This window comes from Octopus bimaculoides, chromosome 8 (assembly GCF_046866305.1).
Source record: "Octopus bimaculoides isolate indiv1 chromosome 8, ASM4686630v1, whole genome shotgun sequence".
Taxonomy (NCBI): Eukaryota; Metazoa; Mollusca; class Cephalopoda; order Octopoda; family Octopodidae; genus Octopus; species Octopus bimaculoides.
In genome coordinates this window covers 62,548,192-62,569,462 of record NC_142935.1, presented here as the reverse complement: position 1 = coordinate 62,569,462, position 21,271 = coordinate 62,548,192, and the positions used below count along the sequence as shown (strand labels likewise).

Here is a 21,271-nt window from a genome sequence, read left to right as displayed (position 1 = left end):
TATATATATATGTATGCATATATATATATATATATATATATATATATATATATATATATATATATATATATATATATATATATATATATATATGCATATATATATGCATATATATAAGCTTACATATACAACAAACTTCTTTCGTCTTTTACTTGTTTCTGTTGTAAGACTGCGGCCATGCTGGGGCACTGCCATGAAGAACTTTTACTTGAATCAGTTGACCTCAGTCATTTTACTTTTTTTAAGCTGTGTACTTTTTCTACTAATCTCTTTTACCAAACCACTAAGTTACGGGGATGTAAACATACCATCACTGGTTGTTAAGCAGGGGCGATGGACAAACACAGACACACACACACTTGTGTGTATGTGTGTGTGTGAGTGATATAACATGTCTTGAATGGCACAACAATGCAGAGTGGACTATAATAACTTGATCAATTCCTAGCAATATCTGAAGAAGGAATTTTTAATTTTCTGAAATATTATGTCAAACTATGGATAATTAAGTTATTATAGTCCCCTCTGCAATGTTGTGCCATTCAAGACACATTGTGGAGGTGCAATGGCCCAGTGGTTAGGGCAGCGGACTCGCAGTCATAGGATTGTGGTTTTGATTCCCAGACCAGGCGTTGTGAGTGTTTATTGAGCGAAAACACCTAAAGCTCCACAAGGCTCCGGCAGGGGATGGTGGTGAACCCTGCTGTATTCTTCCACCACAACTTTCTCTCACTCTTACTTCCTGTTTCTGTTGTGCCTGTAATTCAAAGGGCCAGCCTTGTCACACTCTTTGTCATGCTGAATCTCCCCAAGAACTACGTTAAGGGTACACGTGGCTGTGGAGTGCTCAGCCACTTGCACGTTAATTTCACGAGCAGGCTGTTCCATTGATTGGATCAACTGGAACCCTCGACGTCGTAAGCGACGGAGTGCCAACAACAACAAGACACATTATATTTGTCAAACAATGCACAATGCATGAAGTAGACTACAATACTCTCTTATATATGTGTGTATGTGTGTGTTTGTGTGTGTGTGTGTGTGTATATATATATATATATATATATATGACAGGCTTCTTTCAGTTTGTCCACCAATCCCACTTACAAGGCTTTGCTTGGCCCAGGGTGCCATTCAGTGGGACTGAATGCAGAACCAAGCTTCTTACCACATAGCCAAAATTTCTGCTTACCAAATCCTACTTGCAACGTTTTGCTCAGCCATGGCTGTGTTTGGAAACACTTGCTGAAAGTATTGCACCATAGGATGATTGAAACTGAAATCACAAGGTTGATAAGCAAACTTCATAGCCACACAGTAATGTGTTTTTTCTTTTGTTTCTGGAAACAATTCATTAGACCCTATGTAACTCTCTTTTACTCTTTTACTTGTTTCAGTCATTTGACTGCGGTCATGCTGGAGCACCGTCTTTAGTCGAACAAATCGACCCCAGGATTTATTCTTTGTAAGCCTAGTACTTATTCTATCGGTCTCTTTTGCCGAACCGCTAAGTTACAGGGACGTAAACACACCAGCATCGGTTGTCAAGCGATAGTGGAGGGGACAAACACAGACACAAACACACATACACACACACACACACACACACACACACACACACACACACACACACACACATATATATACAATGGGCTTCTTTTAGTTTCCGTCTACCAAATCCACTCACAGGGCTTCGGTCGGCCCGAGGCTATAGTAGAAGATACTTGCCCAAGGTGCCACGCAGTGGGACTGAACCCAGAACCATGTGGTTGGTAAGCAAGCTACTTACCACACAGCCACTCCTGCGCCTATATGTATATATGTCTTTTGTTGATCGCTTGCAGGGCAACCTTGATCAAGCGGATCAATAATCAAAGGCATTCTAGCCATAGCAATATCATCTTTTCCTCATTTTTATGGAACCTAGGATCAGAGCAGTTTGACTGCTATTTCTGTCAGGTTGAACAACAATGTAGCTGGTTAATTTTACATCTGATTATGGTGTGTGTATGTGTGTGTTTATTCATTTCGTTTATTCTTTTACTTGTTTCAGTCACTGGACTGTGGCCATGCTGGGGCAATGCCTCAGGTCAAAGTCAAATGCAAGATGCCTGCTGCATCTGAGACTCTGAGCCTGCACAGCATACACAATGCACAAACATATACTGAAGGCATGTATATACACATTGTCATTCACTTATACACACAAACACACACATGCCACACCTGTGCATACACACACACACACACACACACATACATACCAACCATTTCCGCCCTCAACTCATTTGTCACCGGAGGCCATACTAACAGACACATGCCTAAGATGACACATAGGACTGAACCCCAAAACCATGTAGTTGCAAAACGAACTTAACACACTTGCATACATACAACACAAATATCTACTCACATATACACATGCACACATACAACACACACATCTACTCACATACACACCTCATGCAAACAACACACATATCTACTCACATACACACTTACACGCATATAACACACACATCTACTCACATACACACTTGCATACATGCAACACACATATCTACTCACATACACGCACACTTACACTCATACTACATACACACACACACTTGCATACATACATATACATTTAATTTATTCAGCTGCTTCCATTTGCACTATTATTTGTGCTTTTCACATGCTACTCTTCATCAAATACTGAACAATAGCAGGGTAAAATAAAATAAGATAAAATAAAAAAGAAAACCAACCTTCTGGTGAAAATCAATTTACATGTTAGCCACACACGACCTGATCTCAGCCCCCAGACTTGTTGTATTTAAGTTTGGGCAATGCATTTGCTTCTTTCTCTTTTATGCTTCTGTATTTCTCCATTTGGTCAGCTGCTTATATAAATCATAAATCTTACACTTTTCTTAGTCATTTTCAACACCTTTCTGCATAGATATATGCTTTCTCAATCATGCTATCATATCTAATTGTATTAATTGTTATCTTAGTTCAGTGAATACTTTACTTTTTCTTACCTCTTCTTCCTTTCTTTTTTTCTTCCAATAGTTTTCTACTCTTTCTTTATCTCTTTCTCATTCCTCTGTCTTCTGTTTGTTCATTGGTTTGTAGTGAATTCTGGATTTGATGTTTGTACCTTATTCTGAAGATCGAAATAGCCAAGAAGAGTAGTTGATTGTGACTCTATTCCATTGTGAACTGTTTATTATTTATGTTATTAATTAGGATTTTGAAATTGTTAAGTTGATCAAGTCCATAGAATAAAGTAATCATCCAAATAATTGGAAATTATTTTCAATTTTCTAATTCATATTTATAGAAGCTGGTGCCATACTTTAGTCTAGATTGTTCATATATTTGGACATCTAGATATGCTATGACTAAACAGATGTAAGCTGGGGCAAACTTTGTCCCCATTGCAATCTCAAATATTTGTAAATGCCTTTGAAGTTGAAAAAGTTATTTTGTTGGATGAGTTTAACTCATTAATTAATCTTTTTCCCTATTCAGCTTAAGATTTCATAGGAGAATTTTCACAGTTGTGTGGGGTATTGTAGTATAGAGGTTTGTTATATCAAATAATTCAATCATAGTGTTTTTATCATTTTTCTTTTTTTGGTGGTAGCTTAACAGGGCCAAGTCATCCCTAATATGGCTTGGTATGAGTTTCAGGATAAATTTCTGCAGTATGTCTACAAAGTTGCTGAATCTGTACATTTCCTAGGTTGGGCTCACTACAAATTGTCTTAATTTAAGATCACTGGGAGGTGATATGTTTATACATATAAAGTTGATTCTTTACAGGTGTTGTACATTGTTTTGCTCTTGTGAATTTTAAGGAGTCCATATAGATCACTGGTTTTGCATTCAAAGTCCATTATATAGCTGCATTCCTTATTTGTTAAACCTTTTTGGTGTAGGTGAATGAAGATGCTAAGTTTCTTCATTGTTTGCAATGCTTAGTACTTGCTTATCTTTTCATAATAGGTGGTGTCTTCTAGTGGAGATAAAAGAGCATTTTTTAGTATTCAATATCCATAATGACTACAGCATATTTCTTATCTGTTTCTTTAATTATGATGTCATTGTTGTTTTTGAGTTCATGGATAATTTCTCATTCCTTTTGACTCATGCTGGAATTAGATTCAGAGCTTGATAGAGAAGTTGGAATTAAAACCAGAAAATTTATCTAATGCATTGTTTCTACATAATATTGGGTTGAAATTGCTTTTTTTTTGTACATTGTTTTCCATGTCAAATAATTCTTCTGTTAGACATAATTTTGTACAGAATAGGCCATTCTGCTGGTGGAGTGAATTTTAAGCCTTTGAAAGAACATGAATTTGTTGTGTTGAGAGGTTTTTGTATGAAAGATAGATTATTTTCAATTTGTACCACTTTGTGTCATGAATTCTGTTGACTGGACCTAGAAACAAAAATAATCTTTTAAGTTTGTCATTCTTTTGGCATTTCTACATCCATTGTCAGGTTTTTGTTTTTATCAGGATATCTGTAGCATTTGTATTTGTTCTTGGAACCAGATTGGCACTGGTTCTGTCAAGGATTGTTTTACAAGTTGTAATTCCTGTTCCCTTATGTATGTTGGGATCCTTGAAAAAGTGAATTTTGGGATTTTTTGAGTGGGGTTACTACAAATGTCTATATATCCTGGAATTGATGTTATTATTTTGGTATTATTTTCAGTCAGCTGGGAAAAATGCTTAGCGGCATTTTGTCCATCTTTACATTCTGAGTTCAAATTCCTGATAAAATAAGTACCAGTTGAATACTGAGGTTGATGTAATCCCTTTAGCCCCTCTCTCCAAACCTACTGGCCTTGTGTCAAAATTTGAAGCCATTATTTTGGTATCCTTAATGAATATAAGTTTAATTTGTTTAATACTTTTAACATTTGTCAGTAAGGTTTGTAGACTTTTAGCTTCATTTAAAAATAGGCTATCACTATATTATGTTTTGAATTCAGTTTCATAATTAAAAAAACATTCTGATGATGAGATATTAATTCATCATTTTCTCTCTACATTTTATTGGTGTTTTCATAAAGTGAGCCACTGACTTTTTTTCGTTTTGAAATTTTTCCCTTCTATTTTTTCATTGGTCAGTTTAAGTTTTTGTTCATTGGCATTAACCCTTAATCAGAATAGTCTGAATTCCATTTTGAATTTGTCTAGATCCATCTTCTCTAAGTTTTCTTTGTTGTTCAGGTTTATTAGGGATAGGTTTGATGTAATTTGCTATTTCCTGGAAAGGATAATATATGTTAAATTAATCCACTTTTCATATATTTTGGGTTTGCTGTTATTTTTCAACCTGCTTCAAAAATCAAGTTTCTGAGATGTTAGATTTCTGGTTCCATATATGGTTTATGCTATTTTTGTTTAAACATGTTCGTTAATGTACATTAATTAATATATTATATATCAAACTCAGGGCCTGGCGGTTGCAAAACAAGCTTTTTAACCACTCAGCCAAACTTATAGTCACATAAACATATGCATGTATGTCTGTGCATATATATTAGTGTGTATATGCTTATGTGTAAATTTATGTATACATACATATGTATATATATGTGTGTGTGTGTGTGTACATGTAAGTATATGTATCTATATATGTGTATATGAATGTTTGTTTGTGTGTGTATATATATATATATATATATATTTATGTATATGTAAGTATATATATATATATATATATATATATATATATATATATATATATATACATATATATGTATATGTAAGTATGTATATATATATATATATATATATATATATATATATATGTGTGTGTGTGTGTGTGTGTGTGTGTGTGTGTGTGTGTGTGTGTGTGTGTGTGTGTGTATGTATACATGTACTATTAAATTTGGCCTTTACTTACTGACAAATTCTTTTTTTTTTTCTCACTATCTTTCTATCTCTCACAAATACACACATACATAGTCTTTCACAATTTGGCCAGCTATTTAGATGACTAGAAGTAATTGCTAATGTCAGAATGGTATAAGATATGTCTGGGACACTTTCCAGAGATGAAGCTAATTTCTATCTTTGTAACTATTGATTTTGATTTCCGTCCGTCTATCTCCAATGTGTGTGTATGTCTGCCTTTCATGTACATGTGTGTGTGTGTGTGTGTGTGTGCACATGCTCTGTCTGTCTGTGTTGTGTCCAGATGCATGTAATTTATGAAGGCTGGGTATTTGGTTGCGGTTGTTATTGCTTAGTCCGGGTCAAATCTTATCAAACAAATCTATGATCAGAACGGATTTTAGCATAGCTTTTGTGTTTTTTTTTTTTTTAGATACATTTTATCTAGAATCACATTATACAATGTAATCTTTCATTTTTGTGGTGATGGTAGGGTATGGTTTGAAGGAGATTTTTACTGCTGTTTCTAACAGGTCAAATGACCACACATGGATTTCTTCATTAGTTTGTGTATCATGTATATAGATGTCGGCATGTGTATATGTGCATGTGTTTGCTACTCCTAAACACACACTTACATTTTAGCTATTATAGATATATATAAGTATGTATGTATATATGTATGTGTATGTATATATATATATATATATATATATATATATATATATATATATATATATATATATATATATATATATATATATAAATATTCTATAATTAGGGGTCAGCTAATTGCTTCACCACGAACCGAATTTAGAAATAGGAACTAAAATTCCTTTTTTACTACTGCAAAGATCTTCCAGACAGTAACACACTTTTTTATGTAGGCAAAAAGAAAAAATAACGAATCCATACAACTCAGATTAACTACATATGCGTTTCGAGATTAAAGTAAAGTTATATTTATTTACTTATTTCCCATCTTCAGTGCAGCATTTCAAACATAAATTTGAGAGTGCTAGGATTAAACATGTACGCGATCGAGTGCCATCGCATAACTGATATTCAGCCAACACTTCCAAAAATATACAGCTAAATGTGAACACATACTTATCCTCAATACCCACGTGTGTGTTACGAGCAATCCTGCAGAAACTGCAGTTTTCAATCAGGGAGTAAATTATAATTTCAATATTAATAATAAATATTATTATTAATATAGAAATTATATATATATATATATATATATATATATATATATATATATATATATATATATATATATATATATATATATATATATATATGTGTGTGTGTGTGTGTGTGTGTGTGTGTATAATTTATAAGGGAAGCTAAAAATAGATTTGGTAAAAGTCTTTATTCAACGTGATGATCGTTTCAACCCATCCTACAGCTGTCCCTTACAGGTAGGATATTGTGCATCTAGTTGTGTTGCATCAGTCAGTGTAGTCTGTGTTTCCTCAGGAGTTTGTTATAAAAGATATCCTTCTACATATGCTGAGTTCCTCCAGGCCTGTTGTACTCTCTTGTAGTATGTGGGTACACTGACAGAGAGTAGAATAATTCTGGGGTTATAATCTGCAGATGAGTCTGGCTACCAAATCCATTTTCTGTTTCCTACATCAATTATAAACCAAATGAAGACTGTGTAATTCCTGATGTAGATCCAGTGACAATTATACTGTAACTGTCGAATGACATCAGGTAGCCCAAGCAGTAAGTGTGCTTTAATGGATATACTAATAGACATATACCCAAAGTCCAAATCATCATCATTTTATGATCACTTTCTATGTTGGCATAAGTTACATTGTGGGTCATCACAATCTGAATCAGTTCCTTAACCAGAGTCATACTGCCCTTTTAGGTGGGATAGGGGCCACATCTCACTCATACATTTCATTTTGGGCTTCATTTCTACACATACACAGACAATTATAGATATATATATATATATATATATATATATATAGTTTATTTAAAAGCAGCAGAAATATAACAAAAGCTGTTATATATATATATATATATATATTAGTGAAGCATTTTGCCTCCTTCCTTCCTTCTTTCCTTTATTAATAAAAAGACAAATTAGAATTTGCATTTATATAATTCTACTTTCTTCAGTATATTCTTATTAAATCTGGCAATTTGTTTGCTCCTTTTAAATAGACTTTACCACCCAAGGGCCTTGCCACCCTATGAGAACACTGCGCCATAGCACTAGGCTAGTAAATAGATGGATGACTAGATTGATACACAAATGAATAGATTGTTGGTTAGATGGATAAATCAATAGCTGAAAAGCTTAGATAAAATAATTGAATTTATTTTTAATATCATTGATAAACAGTAAGAAACATTTATTTCAAAATGATTCTATTTAATACAATGTAATGTTTTCCAATAAACTATTCTCCTTTAGTCCTGTCTTTTAAAACAATCAACCATTATCTCTTCAAAATAAAACCAACCGCAAAACCTCTCTTTGATGAAGACTTGCTAAAATATTGTATTATAATAAATATGTCTTTTATCATGACACAGCGCAGAAAATCCCTCTCATGTTATACAGCCAAGCTTAAGGCTGGCAGCTGCCAGTCTTATGATTGCATACATCAGCACTAAGATGCTGCTGCAGGCCTTGGTGGTAAGTAAACTGGATCAGTGCTCTGTTTTTAAGACACTAAATAATTTGGTGATGGGTCTGTTCTTATTCTTATTCTGCTCTGCTTACTGCATAACTACTAACATTTCTTAAACGCCTACATCACTACTGTCTTTTTAAAATAGTAAGAACTGGGAATACTTGTATTTTTTTTCTTTATCTTTCTCTCATATCATATACATAGAACCAGATATATGATTATGTATATAAATACAGTGACGGTGCCTTAAGGTATTGAGTTCTTGGTTATAAGTGGTGGGTTTGATTTTGGGACCAGACAACATGTGTCCTTGAATAAGGCACTTCATTTCATAAAACAGCAGTCCACTTAGCTGAAAATGAATATGACTAGCATTGGAGAGTAGGTATTAGTTGACCCTATAATATTTTGTTCAGTAGGGAGTCTTGTATGAGTCTATATATCTATGACTGGGTGTCACACAGAAGGCATGATGTCATTAAGATTTTAGATTTTTGATTTAAAACTGATGAATTCAAACTGTGCCTAGCCATAGGTTGTTGTTGTTGTTGTTTAGCACCGGATCAACCTTGACTCAGTAGACCATTGATCAAAGAGATCAAAGACATTCCAGGTACAACCATCTAAACTCTTCTGTAGTATCTTAGACTACTTTATTAAACGTGTCCTTTATTTATGATGGTAGGGCATGATTGGAAGGAAATTTGCTTAGGTTGATCATGGTGTATCATTCAGCATCACTGTCTGAGCCTTGGATACCTTTAGTATTGGATTGTAAGCCTGATACACTTACCTGATCCTTGGTTGCTTTTATTGGATATTAGGCCTAACATTCTGTCCAATTTAGCTTCACCACATTGTCTTTGAATATCTTTAGTATCAGGTTGTCATCCTAAAATGCTACTTAGTTCGGCATCACAACTGAGTCCTTGAGTGTTTTTATTGAACCAGAGACCTAAAATAATACTCAATTTAGCACCATCACCTAGTCCTTGAGTGTTCACTCTGTTTCAAGCATTTAGACCAGGCCCTCTCCCAGTTTATATTCTTCCTGCAGACATTGACCTCCAGACATTGAGACTAGCTATTGGCCACATCAAACTCATCAGTCTTGGAGTGTGGGATATAAACAGTGTGTGCAATGCTTACCTCCCTTGATTAACATCTGTTAAAATAAGCTAATGAGGAAAACTCTATGATCACACATCTTGCCAGAAACAGCAGTCAAATCTGCCTCAACTCACTGCTTAACATTAAAAAAAAAAGACATGTCCTAGATATACAAAAAGGATATGATGATCACAATTAGAATGCTTTCCATCTTTGAGCTAAACAGCAGCTTGTATGCCAGTGGTTTTCAAATTTTCAGTGGTTTTCTGCCTACCAAAACATATTAGTGACCTTCATTATTAATTGCTTGTAATTTAGGCACAAGGCTAGCAATTTTTGAATGTTTGGGGTTAGTCAGCACTGTCTTGTCTAGTGCTCAACTAGTACTTTATTTTATTGATCTCAAAGAAATAAAAAGCCTATTGACCTTAGCAGGATTTGAACTCAGGTTGTAGTGAATCAGAAGAAATACTGCAAAGTGATTTTTGTGACATTCTAACAATTCATCCAGTCCACTTCCTTTAAAATTGTTTTTTTAATGAGAAGACAGAGTTTGTATTTAGTCCTTGTAACCCTTTAGTGATTAGATTACTCTGTCAAATGCAATGCTTATTTATTCACATTGTTTTGAATTAATCATGCACAATCACATAGTTTTGAGATTTTGATGATATGATTGTATATTTTTAGAACAACATTTTAGGGTAGGTGAGAGAGGCAGGATCTGGCAAGTTTGGATATAAAGCAAGCAGAGTATTTTGGCCAGATATGGCTGGTTTAATTGTTAAAGGGTTAGTTTTGGTGAAGCATGGTGAAGTATAATTATGGAAGCCCACCTTATAAACAAAATGAGACCAGCCATGAACAACAGGAAGGAACTACATGAAGCAGACTAGTTGCATGCCAGCTCCCCCCCCCCCCCCCCCACACACATCTGAGCAATGACCTTTTCCAACCACTGCTTTTTCCAAATATCCTGAAAAAGGGGTCTTCACCCCGAAATATAGAAATACAAGGTAAAACTGCAACTTGGTTCTGATTTCTCTTCCTTTTGTAGTTTACTTTGTATTTTCTCACGTTGTTCTGGCCTTACACAACTACATTCTTTAAAGTTAATGAGTTAATTTTAATTAGACCTGTCATGAAACCTAAGATTCATAAGACCAGAGTTTAACTTGGTTTCCATGGAGAATTAATAACTGAAATGGCAACACTCGTCCTTGAATAGGATGTCAAAACTTATTTACTGCTGAATGGAGTGGAGCAGCATAAAAATGAAGTGTTTGGCTCAAGAACACATTACATTACCTGGCCTGGGAATTGAAATCACAATCATATGATCATGAGTGAAACATCATAAGCACTAGACCACGTACCTTCACAATTTTTATTAAACACGGCATGTGAAAAACAACATTCGAGTGTGGTCGTTGCCAGTGCTGCCGGACTGGCTCCCATGCAGGTAGCACGTAAAAGCACCCACTACACTCACAGAGTGGTTGGTGTTAGGAAGGGCATCCAGCTGTAGAAACTTTGCCAGATCAGATTGAGCCTGGTGCACCCTCTGGCTCACTAGTCCTCAGTCAAACCACCCAACCCATGCCAGCATGGAAAGCAGACGTTAAACGATGATGATGATGACAGCAATATCGACACTTCCATGTTTTAATTCCTGAAACCTTTTACATCGTGCTATGAGAAGCAATGCATTACTGTGCCTAACTGAACTAGCAATTTTTCATGTGAAAGGAAATGCTAGAATGACTATCACTATATATGAAGAGGTGCTGAAAAGATCTTAGCTTTGAGTAAAAGAAAATACAGGAGGATCAGTTAATTATGATTTTATTCAACATATTCCCCTCTCAGATTCACACACTTATTGCAGTAGTCCTTCAGTTTTTCTAAGCCCTGTAAAAGAACTTAGAAAGTTGGGCTTCCAACCAGGCCTTTCGTGATACCCTTAAAGCCAGAGACTTTCAGCATCCCATTGTAGCAGAGCAGTAGACGTGTATATTTTTTTTGTGGGTTCTAAAGATAACTACTACATTATCGTAACAATTGACGCAAATGCTTGAATTTGCATACCTTGTCAACCCATGTTACAATAAATAAGAAAAGCAGATGTTGGAGATGAAGAGGTAAAAAAAAGGGGGGAAAGGATTACTAATGAGAATAATGTAACATTAGGAATAAAGCATATGGTGAAGATAATATTTTGGTGGAGGTAAGTTCTAGTAATGGTAAAGATAACATTCTGTTTATTATAGAGATAATATCATTTTGGTTAAAGTTAGTATCAGAATATAAAGCTAAGAATAGATGGTTTCTTCTTCCTCTTTCATATTAAGTTTCTTGGTTCTCAGAAAATGGGAAATTTCTTCAGGTCTTTAGGCTCTGTCTAGTTGCTTACCCTTCTGCATTATTTTAGTACTTGGAATTCTTTACAATATCTCACCTTTATGAAGCTGATTGAGGAAGCCTGCACCTGGTTGTTCAACCTGTTAAAAATAGTAGCTAAATCATTATGAAATTACATTTAACCATCTTGCATAAAGAAAGGGTAATGACTTCAAGATACATTATGCCCAGGAAAAAAAAAAACAGGGTTGGGCATCAGTCATAACCTAAATACCTTTGACCATAGGTGTACCTAATCATTGGTGACCTGGTTCTAAACAAACAACTACTAATTCTACTATGACTGTTGTTGCTTCCGTAGTATCCACTCTGTTAGGTGAGTAGTTACTGCTTCCATTCTGTATTTAAGAGATGAGGAATTTTGTACATTATTTATATTATTTACATTTGATGGATATTTGTCCTCATCTTGTTTGTTGTTAACACAACGTTTCAGCTGATATACCCGCCAGCCTTCTTCAGGTGTCTTGGGGAAATTTCGAACCTGGGTTCTCATTCCTAAGGTATTTTTCAATGTTATTATTATTATTATTATTATTATTATTATTACTATTATTAGTGTTCAGGTCACTGCTTGGAATCGAACTTGGAATCTTGGGGTTAGTAACCAGCGCTCTTAACCACTACGCCATATGCCCGTGGGCTACTAACCCCAAGATTCCGAGTCCAATTCCAAGCAGTGACCTGAACACTAATAATAATGATAATATTATTAGTAAATGTAGGCATTAGTAAATGTAGGCACTGGTGTGGCTATTATAGGCACAGATATGGTTGTGTGGGAAGAAGTTTTTTTTCTCAATCACATAGTTCTGTGTTCAGTCCCACTGTGTGGCACTTTGAGCAAGTGTCTTTTAGTATAGCACTGGACCAACCAAAATTTCATCAATGGATTTGGTAGACCAAAACTGAAAAAAGACTGGTGTGTTGGTATGTTTGTTTGTGTGTGTGTGTGTGTGTGTGTGTGTGTGTGTGTGTGTGTGTGTGTGTGTGTGTGTGTGTGTGTGTAGATGAGTTGCAGGATTCATTAGAATCTAGGTATATCATGTAGGGCACCAGGATTGGCTGGGTACACAGTGTTGAGCTTACAGAACATTGAAGCAACTTATAGTTATCTATTGGCTGTATACTGTATGTATACACACACACAAACATCTATCTATCTATCAAGCTATTTATCTATCTCTATACATACATACATACATACATACATACATACATACACATAAACAGATACATATATGCATAGGTACCCATTCCAATTTAAACTGTAGACCCAATGTCTATGTGTGTGTCACCACCACACTTGACAACTGGTATCAGTTTGTTTACATCCCTGTTACTTAACAGTTTAGCATAAGAAACCAATAGAGTAAGTACCAAACCTAGATAAAAGATTATGTACTGGGGTCAATTCATTTGACTAAGACCCTCCAAGGTGGTCCTCTAACATGGCTGCTGTCCAATGACTAAAGCAAGTAAAAGATAAATTTGGTGACAGGGCCTCTCTAAACGAGACCTTATTGGGGTCAGAACTAACCCTTCAAAGTTGAGTAGCTTTACTCTTTAAATACCACAAGGACAGTGCCAAACCAGCCAATTAATTATTACACAAATGAATTTCTGAAAATTACTATCTCTTTAAATACCAGGCCAGTTATGGCATTGCTTAACATTTGTGATCTGTCTGAAGTTACAATTGGTTATGTTGCTTCAGCTTACAATTTGCTGGAAACACATAAATATTGTTTTTATCAGATATTCATTTCTGCTAACAGTAGCTTTACCATTTCAGCAATTTGCAAAAATTAACAGTTGTTAAGAAAGCCATAAATACTATCTAGGGAAATAGGTCTCCATCTCAGAATCTGTAAATATTTAGCAAGAATATGGAAATATATACTTAAATATTGAAACAATGCATTGTTTTCTTCTAAATAACCATTCTCCGTAGACTTTTGATGATAATAATATCATGTCCCCTGTGAAATAGTTTGACATTTTGGAATGGGGTGTGATTGTAGTTGTTTAACTAAAAGAAAATTAGTATTTGTTTTGGGGACATTTTTCTGCAAATTTGAAAAAAAAAAAAAAAAATTTTTTAAGGGGGTGAGAAAGCGAGCAAGGGGTTGGTAAAGAAAGCCATCTCAACAAAATCTGTAAACTAACTATATCCCATTAACCCACATTAAATAACATATCACTCAACATTATAACACTCCAGTTCACTTGATATAACTCTAACCACACTGATCTGCATTATATAATACACTCCTTCGTATTGTATCATTGCACATCATACCACATTATAACACTCCATTCCACTTTATATTGCTCTACTCAACATTATATAATATCCAGTTCTACTATATATAACACTCCACTCCATATTGCAGCATTATGAAACATTATACAACAAACAACTCGAGGTTTTATAACACACCACATTACTCTATATTACAGAACAAACAGCTCCCATATTATAATGCTCTAGAATAAAGACCCCTTCAGTCATGAATGACCATGGGATTCCTCTCCAAGGTTCAAGTCTGGGCAAGGTTGTTTATGGAAGACCAGCAGTTGCCCATGCATACTAGCCTCCCCTCTGCACACCACTGATGTTATCCAAGGGAAAGGCAAAGGGGCCAATACAGCATGGCACCAGTAATGTCACAACTCATTTCTACAGCTTAGTGAACTGGAGCAATGTGGAATAAAGTGTCTTGCTCAAGAACACAACACACAGCCTGGTCTGGGAATCGAATGCACTACTTCATGATTGTGAGCTCAAAGCTCTAACCACTGAGCCATGCTGTACTCTCCTGTATAAGGCACCACCACTCCACTGTTATGTATTGCATACTGTTTCCCTTTCCTTTAACTCTTGTCATTGAACGAATCCTGCTGAGAGTAACTGATGCTAATTAGATGCACAGACACAACAATATATATATAGGAGCAACATACCCAACAACTACAGCAATATAGACACCCCTCCCTTTTTCCTATCTCTTTCACACACACATACACAGAAACATATACCACATGTACATCAATGCACATGTCTGCTAGACATCCTTCCCTTCATTGTCCTCCAAGCATGCTTCCTAAAGTGAAGATGTCAGTATAGTTTGGAAATGAAGGATGCCAGAGCTAAAAGTGGGTAGGGCCACTCTAAACATACTGTGCAGCTCAGGTTCCAGTTCTATAGGTGGGGCAGGTGAAATTAGATCAGGGAACATAGTATTGATATCTCCAGGACTTTGCTTATTAATGCAAAATTAAACTGGCTGGGTTGATCTTTCTCTCCCTTCTAAGACACAGGCATGGCTGTGTGGTTAAGAAGTACACCACCCAACTATGTGGCTTCAGGTTCAATCCCACTGTGCAGCACCTTGGACAAGTGTCTTTGGGTCAACTAATGCAGTGGTTTTCCTACCAGCAAATACCGAGAGGCCATCCTACACAAAAAAAAAAAACAGTGGATATTGTTTTTGTTCCTTGTTTCCTTTTTATTAAATGAGAAAACAAAATAGTGTTTTCATCATTATAATCTTTCTTTCTTCATCATGGCATTGGACAATCTAAGAGCATCTCTATCTGTCTGTCTCTCTGTGTCATACATGTTTTACACAGGCATTGGTGATCATGGTTCATTTTGCTAAATTCTGAAGCTTCATGGTGTTCCTTGAGAAAGCTACAGCAGTGGTTCCTCGTTGCCTTCAACTAGTTAATTTACAAATTAATCAGTGAATTTCCTACTTTCCTGAGCTTACCCCTGAGATGTTGGGTCTATTTAACCATTTGGCAGGGAGACTGATTTGCATGACATTAGGGTATGTCCAAACACCAGTGGGCCTATGAGACACATGTCTAACAGGCCAGCCCTCCTACCAATCCCATATGCCATAGCCACCATCTTAATGTTATCAAATATATTAAGGTGATGAGCCAGCAGAATTGTTAGCATGCCAGGCAAAATGCTTTCTGGCATTTTGTCCATCTTTACATTCTGAGTTCAAGTTTTGTTGAGGTCAACTTTGCCTTTCATCCTTTCAGGATCGATGAAATAAAGTACCAGTTGAGCACTGGGTTCAATGTAAGTGACTAGTCCCTTCCCTCAAAATTTCAAGCTTTGTGCCTATAGTAGAAAGGATTATTATAAAACATAACATGGCGTTAGGAAGGGCATCCAGCTGTAGAAACTCTGCCAGATCAGATTGGAGCCTGGTGCAGCCATCTGGCTCACTAGTCCCCACTCAAACCGTCCAACCCATGCCAGCGTGAAAAGTGGACGTTAAACGATGATGATGATGATAATTAACACTTTGTCTGCCTCTTTTGCAATCCTTACAGCCTCGTACTCCAGAAGGACATTCCTTACATGAACCACTAGACTAATGCTTTGTTGGAAACTATATGGAAACCTGTCAGACCATTTCCTGTTATTGGAACACTATCACCTGGTGTTTTTGGTGCCTTCAGTGAGAGTCCACTTTATTCAATTTTCTGGTTTAGGTCTCCAGTCTGAAGATGTGTTCCCATCCTCCCAAGGGTCTGGGTGACCCAGAAATGAGGTCATGGATACTACCCTTTCCTTGTTTTACTAAATTATTAACCCCACTCCCCACCCACAAAAGAAAAGAACCCCTTTAATACTCTCATCAAAACTTGGTGTGTTGATTTTTCTTCTTTTCTTTCTTAGATAGATCTTATTCCAGGAAAAAATGGTTTGGCTCCAGGCCAAAAGGATTTTGTTACTGGGGTATGGGAAACAGATTTCTTCAGTATTTATGATTCATTTTTTTTCTCTTTTTTTTTTTCATTTATGTGTGTGTGTGTGTGTGTGTGTGTGTGTGTGTGTGTGTGTGTGTCCAGGGTTGGGGATGATCGGTTTGCTTATGTTTCTCAGTTTTGAATTTCAATGTATACATCTGTTGAAAATACTGAGATCTTTCTATGTAGCTGTTTTGGTTTGTTAGAAATAGTAATCAAATCTCCTTCATATAATGTCCCACCAATTTACAGAAGGACATATTAAACAAAATAGCCCTAGGTTCCTTAACACAGAATGAACAGACAAGGATGAAATGATCATGGCTCAAATGCCTTTGTTCATAGGTCTGTTTATTCAGGTCTGGCCCAGGGTTAAACAACATGTAACATAGTAGTTGTTGTTGATCAGGATGCTGTGCAGGCACCTTCCATATTCAGGCTTTTCTCATCACATTTGTAGAATTGCCATATTTCACTCCAATATAGAAGAACAGACACACAGCTGAATGTCGAGTGAAATTCTAGTTTTTATATTGATGTTTCTTAGTTTCCAAAGTTTCACTTTATCTTTGGTCTTTTAATTGTTTCTGTCATTGGACAATCTGCTTACAAGGCTTTGGTTGGTGTGAGGCTATAGCAGAAAACACTTGCCCAAGATATCACCCAGTGGGACTGAACCTTTAATCATGTGGTTGGGAAGCTAGCTTCTTACCACATAGCCATACCTGCACCTATAATGTTTTTTTTTTTTTTTCTACATAGTATTTTTGTCTATATTGTCAGAAGCCTCCTGGAAATCTACAAAGTTAATGGCTGCTGCAACTCGTACTGATTTATCTTCTAAGAAGTTTTGAGTTATGCATTGCAAAGCAAATATGGCATCAGTACATTATCCCTTTTCATGACCTCTAAATTGTTGGTCTCTGAAAATTTTGTCAGTAGTCGTTTTGTTTTTCATCCTATTTAACATAATCACTGAAAGCAGCTTGTTGGTCACTTACAAGTTGAGGGATTCTATCTCATTCGAACATTCACTAAGATCACATCACCTTTCTTTGGTAGCTTCACTCATTCTGGTTTGGCATTTTCTCATCACACCAGATCATATTACATAAGTTAATTAAGTAGTGTTATCTTAATTGCTTCCTTTTCTGTGTGTGTGTGTGTGTGTGTGTGTGTTGTAAAGGTAAGGGTAAAGTTACCTTCTCGAGTCATGCTGACTCATAAGCCGAACCCACGACCCCACCCCCCCACATGGTTTCTATGATGTATGTATTCCCCACCCAAATGGCACCCCAGTCCATCACAGGATTACTCATTTTTGCCACCTGAGTGGACTGAAGCAACATGAAATGAAGTGTTTTGCTCAAGAATACAATGCGTTGCCCAGCCCAGGAATTGAAACCACAATCTTATGATCATAAGTCTAACACCCTAATCACTAAGCCACAAGCCTCTACTCTATGTGTGAGTGTGTGTGTGTGTGTGTGTGTGTGATTGCCTGAATGAAACCGTGATGATGATAATGATGTTTATTTTGCCTGTGCATAATTGGTCACCCTCTACTTTTAGAGACCAGTAAAATAAAATCCCTTTAATCCCTTACATGAAAAGCAGATAAGGTATGGCAATAGGAAGGGCATCACACCATAAAATGCTGCCTTAGATATTTCTTCTCCCACCACCACCAGCACCACCACTCTAACCCATACTAACATTGCAAAACAGAAAATATAAAAGATCAAATCAACTGAAACAGTTGGAACTAAAGAATCGGAGACAAACAAAGAAAAGCAAACCAAAGTAGAAACAAACTAAAAAACATTTTATATTCAACCTTCAGTCTGTAAAATATATACAAAAAAAAAAAAAATAGAGGATATTGATTATAGTTCTGAACAACACAGGTATGGGGGAAGGGTAGAGAAACAATGATAATATTAAATTAATATATCATTGTGCAATTCTTGTCTCTTGTTTATGGTTTGCTTTAAATGTTAAATAAAAATGGCAGTCAGTAATTGTTAAATTTCTAATCTTCCATCTGGTAACTCAGACGGAAACCATGTCATCCTACATAGAGAATGACCCCCTAATGAGGTGTATGTATGGACATGTTCCTTTACACAACTGTTAAGGTAGCTCACAGTACTGATGATGAAATACCGGCTGCATTTATAAAATATTTGTATACACCCTATAAACATATCTTTTATCTTTTATCTTTTACTTGTTTCAGTCATTAGACTGTGACACCACCTTGAAAGATTTTTAGTCAAATGAATTGACCCCAGTACTTCCTTGTTTTTTAAGCCTGATACTTATTTTATTGATCTCTGTTGCTAAACCATTAAGTTATGGGGATGTAAACATACCAACACTGGTTTTTAAGTGGTAGCAGAGGGCAAACAAAGACACTCACACACACACATGTGTGTGTATATATATATATATATATATATATATATATATATATATATATATATATATATATATATATATATATATATATATATATATATATACATATACATATACATATACACATACATACATACAATGGGCTTCTTTCAGTTTCTGCTTACCAAATCCACTCACAAGGCTTTGGTTGGCCCAAGGCTATAGCAGAAGACACTTACCCAGTGTGCCACACAGTGGGACTGAACCTGGAACCATGTGGTTGGGAAGCAAACTTCTTAACCACGCACCCATGCTTGTGCCATGACCATACTATTGCTAAACTAGTTGGCCATTGTATAAACAGCATTGCTGTCATAGGAGAGGCAGGTGGTACCCAGACTGTCATTTCCTTAGGAAATGCTCAGGGTGCACCACTTATATATTCAGTTGCTCCCTATGGATCTCTTGACAGATTGCAGTGGTAACCCTATCGTTAAGCATTAAACTGTGTCAATTTTAGGAAGCAAGTGTTGTTTTTGGAGCTGTTAATCTTTTTGTAAATATATACCTACTTATATATATATATATTCTTTTTTTGTGAAGTTATGTATATAAGAAATTTAGCATTAACACTTTTGATACCAACCTGACTGAAACCGCTTCTGGTTCTGTAGTACAAATGTCTTGTTTTCATAAGTTTTGAATTAAGATCTTCTACCAGACCTTAGTCACAATTTATGTTTCTAACACTAGCTTAATGATAATTAAGTTATTTTACTAAATTCTTTGTTATATTTAAAATTAAGTGAAATAAACACAGAGCAACTCAAAATAAATACAGTAACGAGAGGGTTAAACTAAAGAATTATTCAACACTTCTTAGTACATGGTTATTCAACTGTTACAAGAAGAGAGGTGGCAGTGACTTCGAAGTGTTCATCCTGTATAGTATAATGAAAGACTAGCAGGCTAAAACTTCGAAGTCACTGTCAACCCTCTTGTTGTAAAAGTTGAATAGCCATGTACTTCATTATGAAGTGTTGTGTAATTCTTTAGTTTAACCCTTTAGCGTTCAGATTATTTTGTCACATCCCCCCCCCCCCCACATATATATTTATATGCACATTTCACTGTCTCCATATGTGTATATATGTATATATATATATATATATATATATATATATATATATAAACTTATATACACATACATATACATGTACACATACACATACATCTACATATATATTTATATATTATTTGTATATAATTATATACACACACATAACGTGTAGTTTTATGTTTGATCCCACTCATAATGTTTATATGATTATCAAGCATGATAATACTGTCATGTAGGTTTGTCCCAGAAGCATGCAAACAAACAAAACCTTGTTGCATGCATGTCCAAGCATTGTTGTCTCATGAAACAGCTGTTCTTGTGTGTCGGACAGATTTAGCTCTCAGCTTAGTTCTTCTTGAGAATGGCTGTACACTTTCTTTGGTTGGAAAGGTAGATTGATTCTTCTAGTGGTTAATGCTGAAGGATATCATATAGTGTGCAAGATTGAAAAGGAATGAGGACAGGCACTTTTCCTCTTCAGCCCAGTTCTTCATCAATTTCTTCAAGTTCCACATGGAATTGAAGGCGTTAGTGGAGAGAGAGGTGATAGCCTCCATTGAATTAACTGAAGGGTGGATGAGAGTCATGAGAATGGGTTACATGATTACAGCTACATTCAGCATGTTAAAGTACATTACCTTGAGAGATCACTTATTAGTTGTTAAGGTAAACCTAGATCAGTGGAGCTTCCTTGACTGAATTTGGGTAGTTGTTTCTCTATTGAGATGGTTTATTTCATTCCATTGAAAACTGATGTTTTTGAAGCTAGTTTGATCATAATCGATTCTTAGAAGTGATATTATCTTGGCAAGGATTGCTAGCCTTAACATTATGTGCATTGAAAAGCTTGTGATATTTATGAGTAACTCAGTTTC

At 35.7% G+C, this 21,271-nt stretch overlaps 1 protein-coding gene across 28 annotated transcripts in view; it reads left to right on the top strand.

The window, feature by feature from the left end:
* LOC106883493 (uncharacterized) overlaps nucleotides 1-21,271 on the top strand; it is a 379,952-nt gene that overhangs the window by 334,332 nt on the left and 24,349 nt on the right. The gene's annotated exons all lie outside the window — the stretch shown is intronic.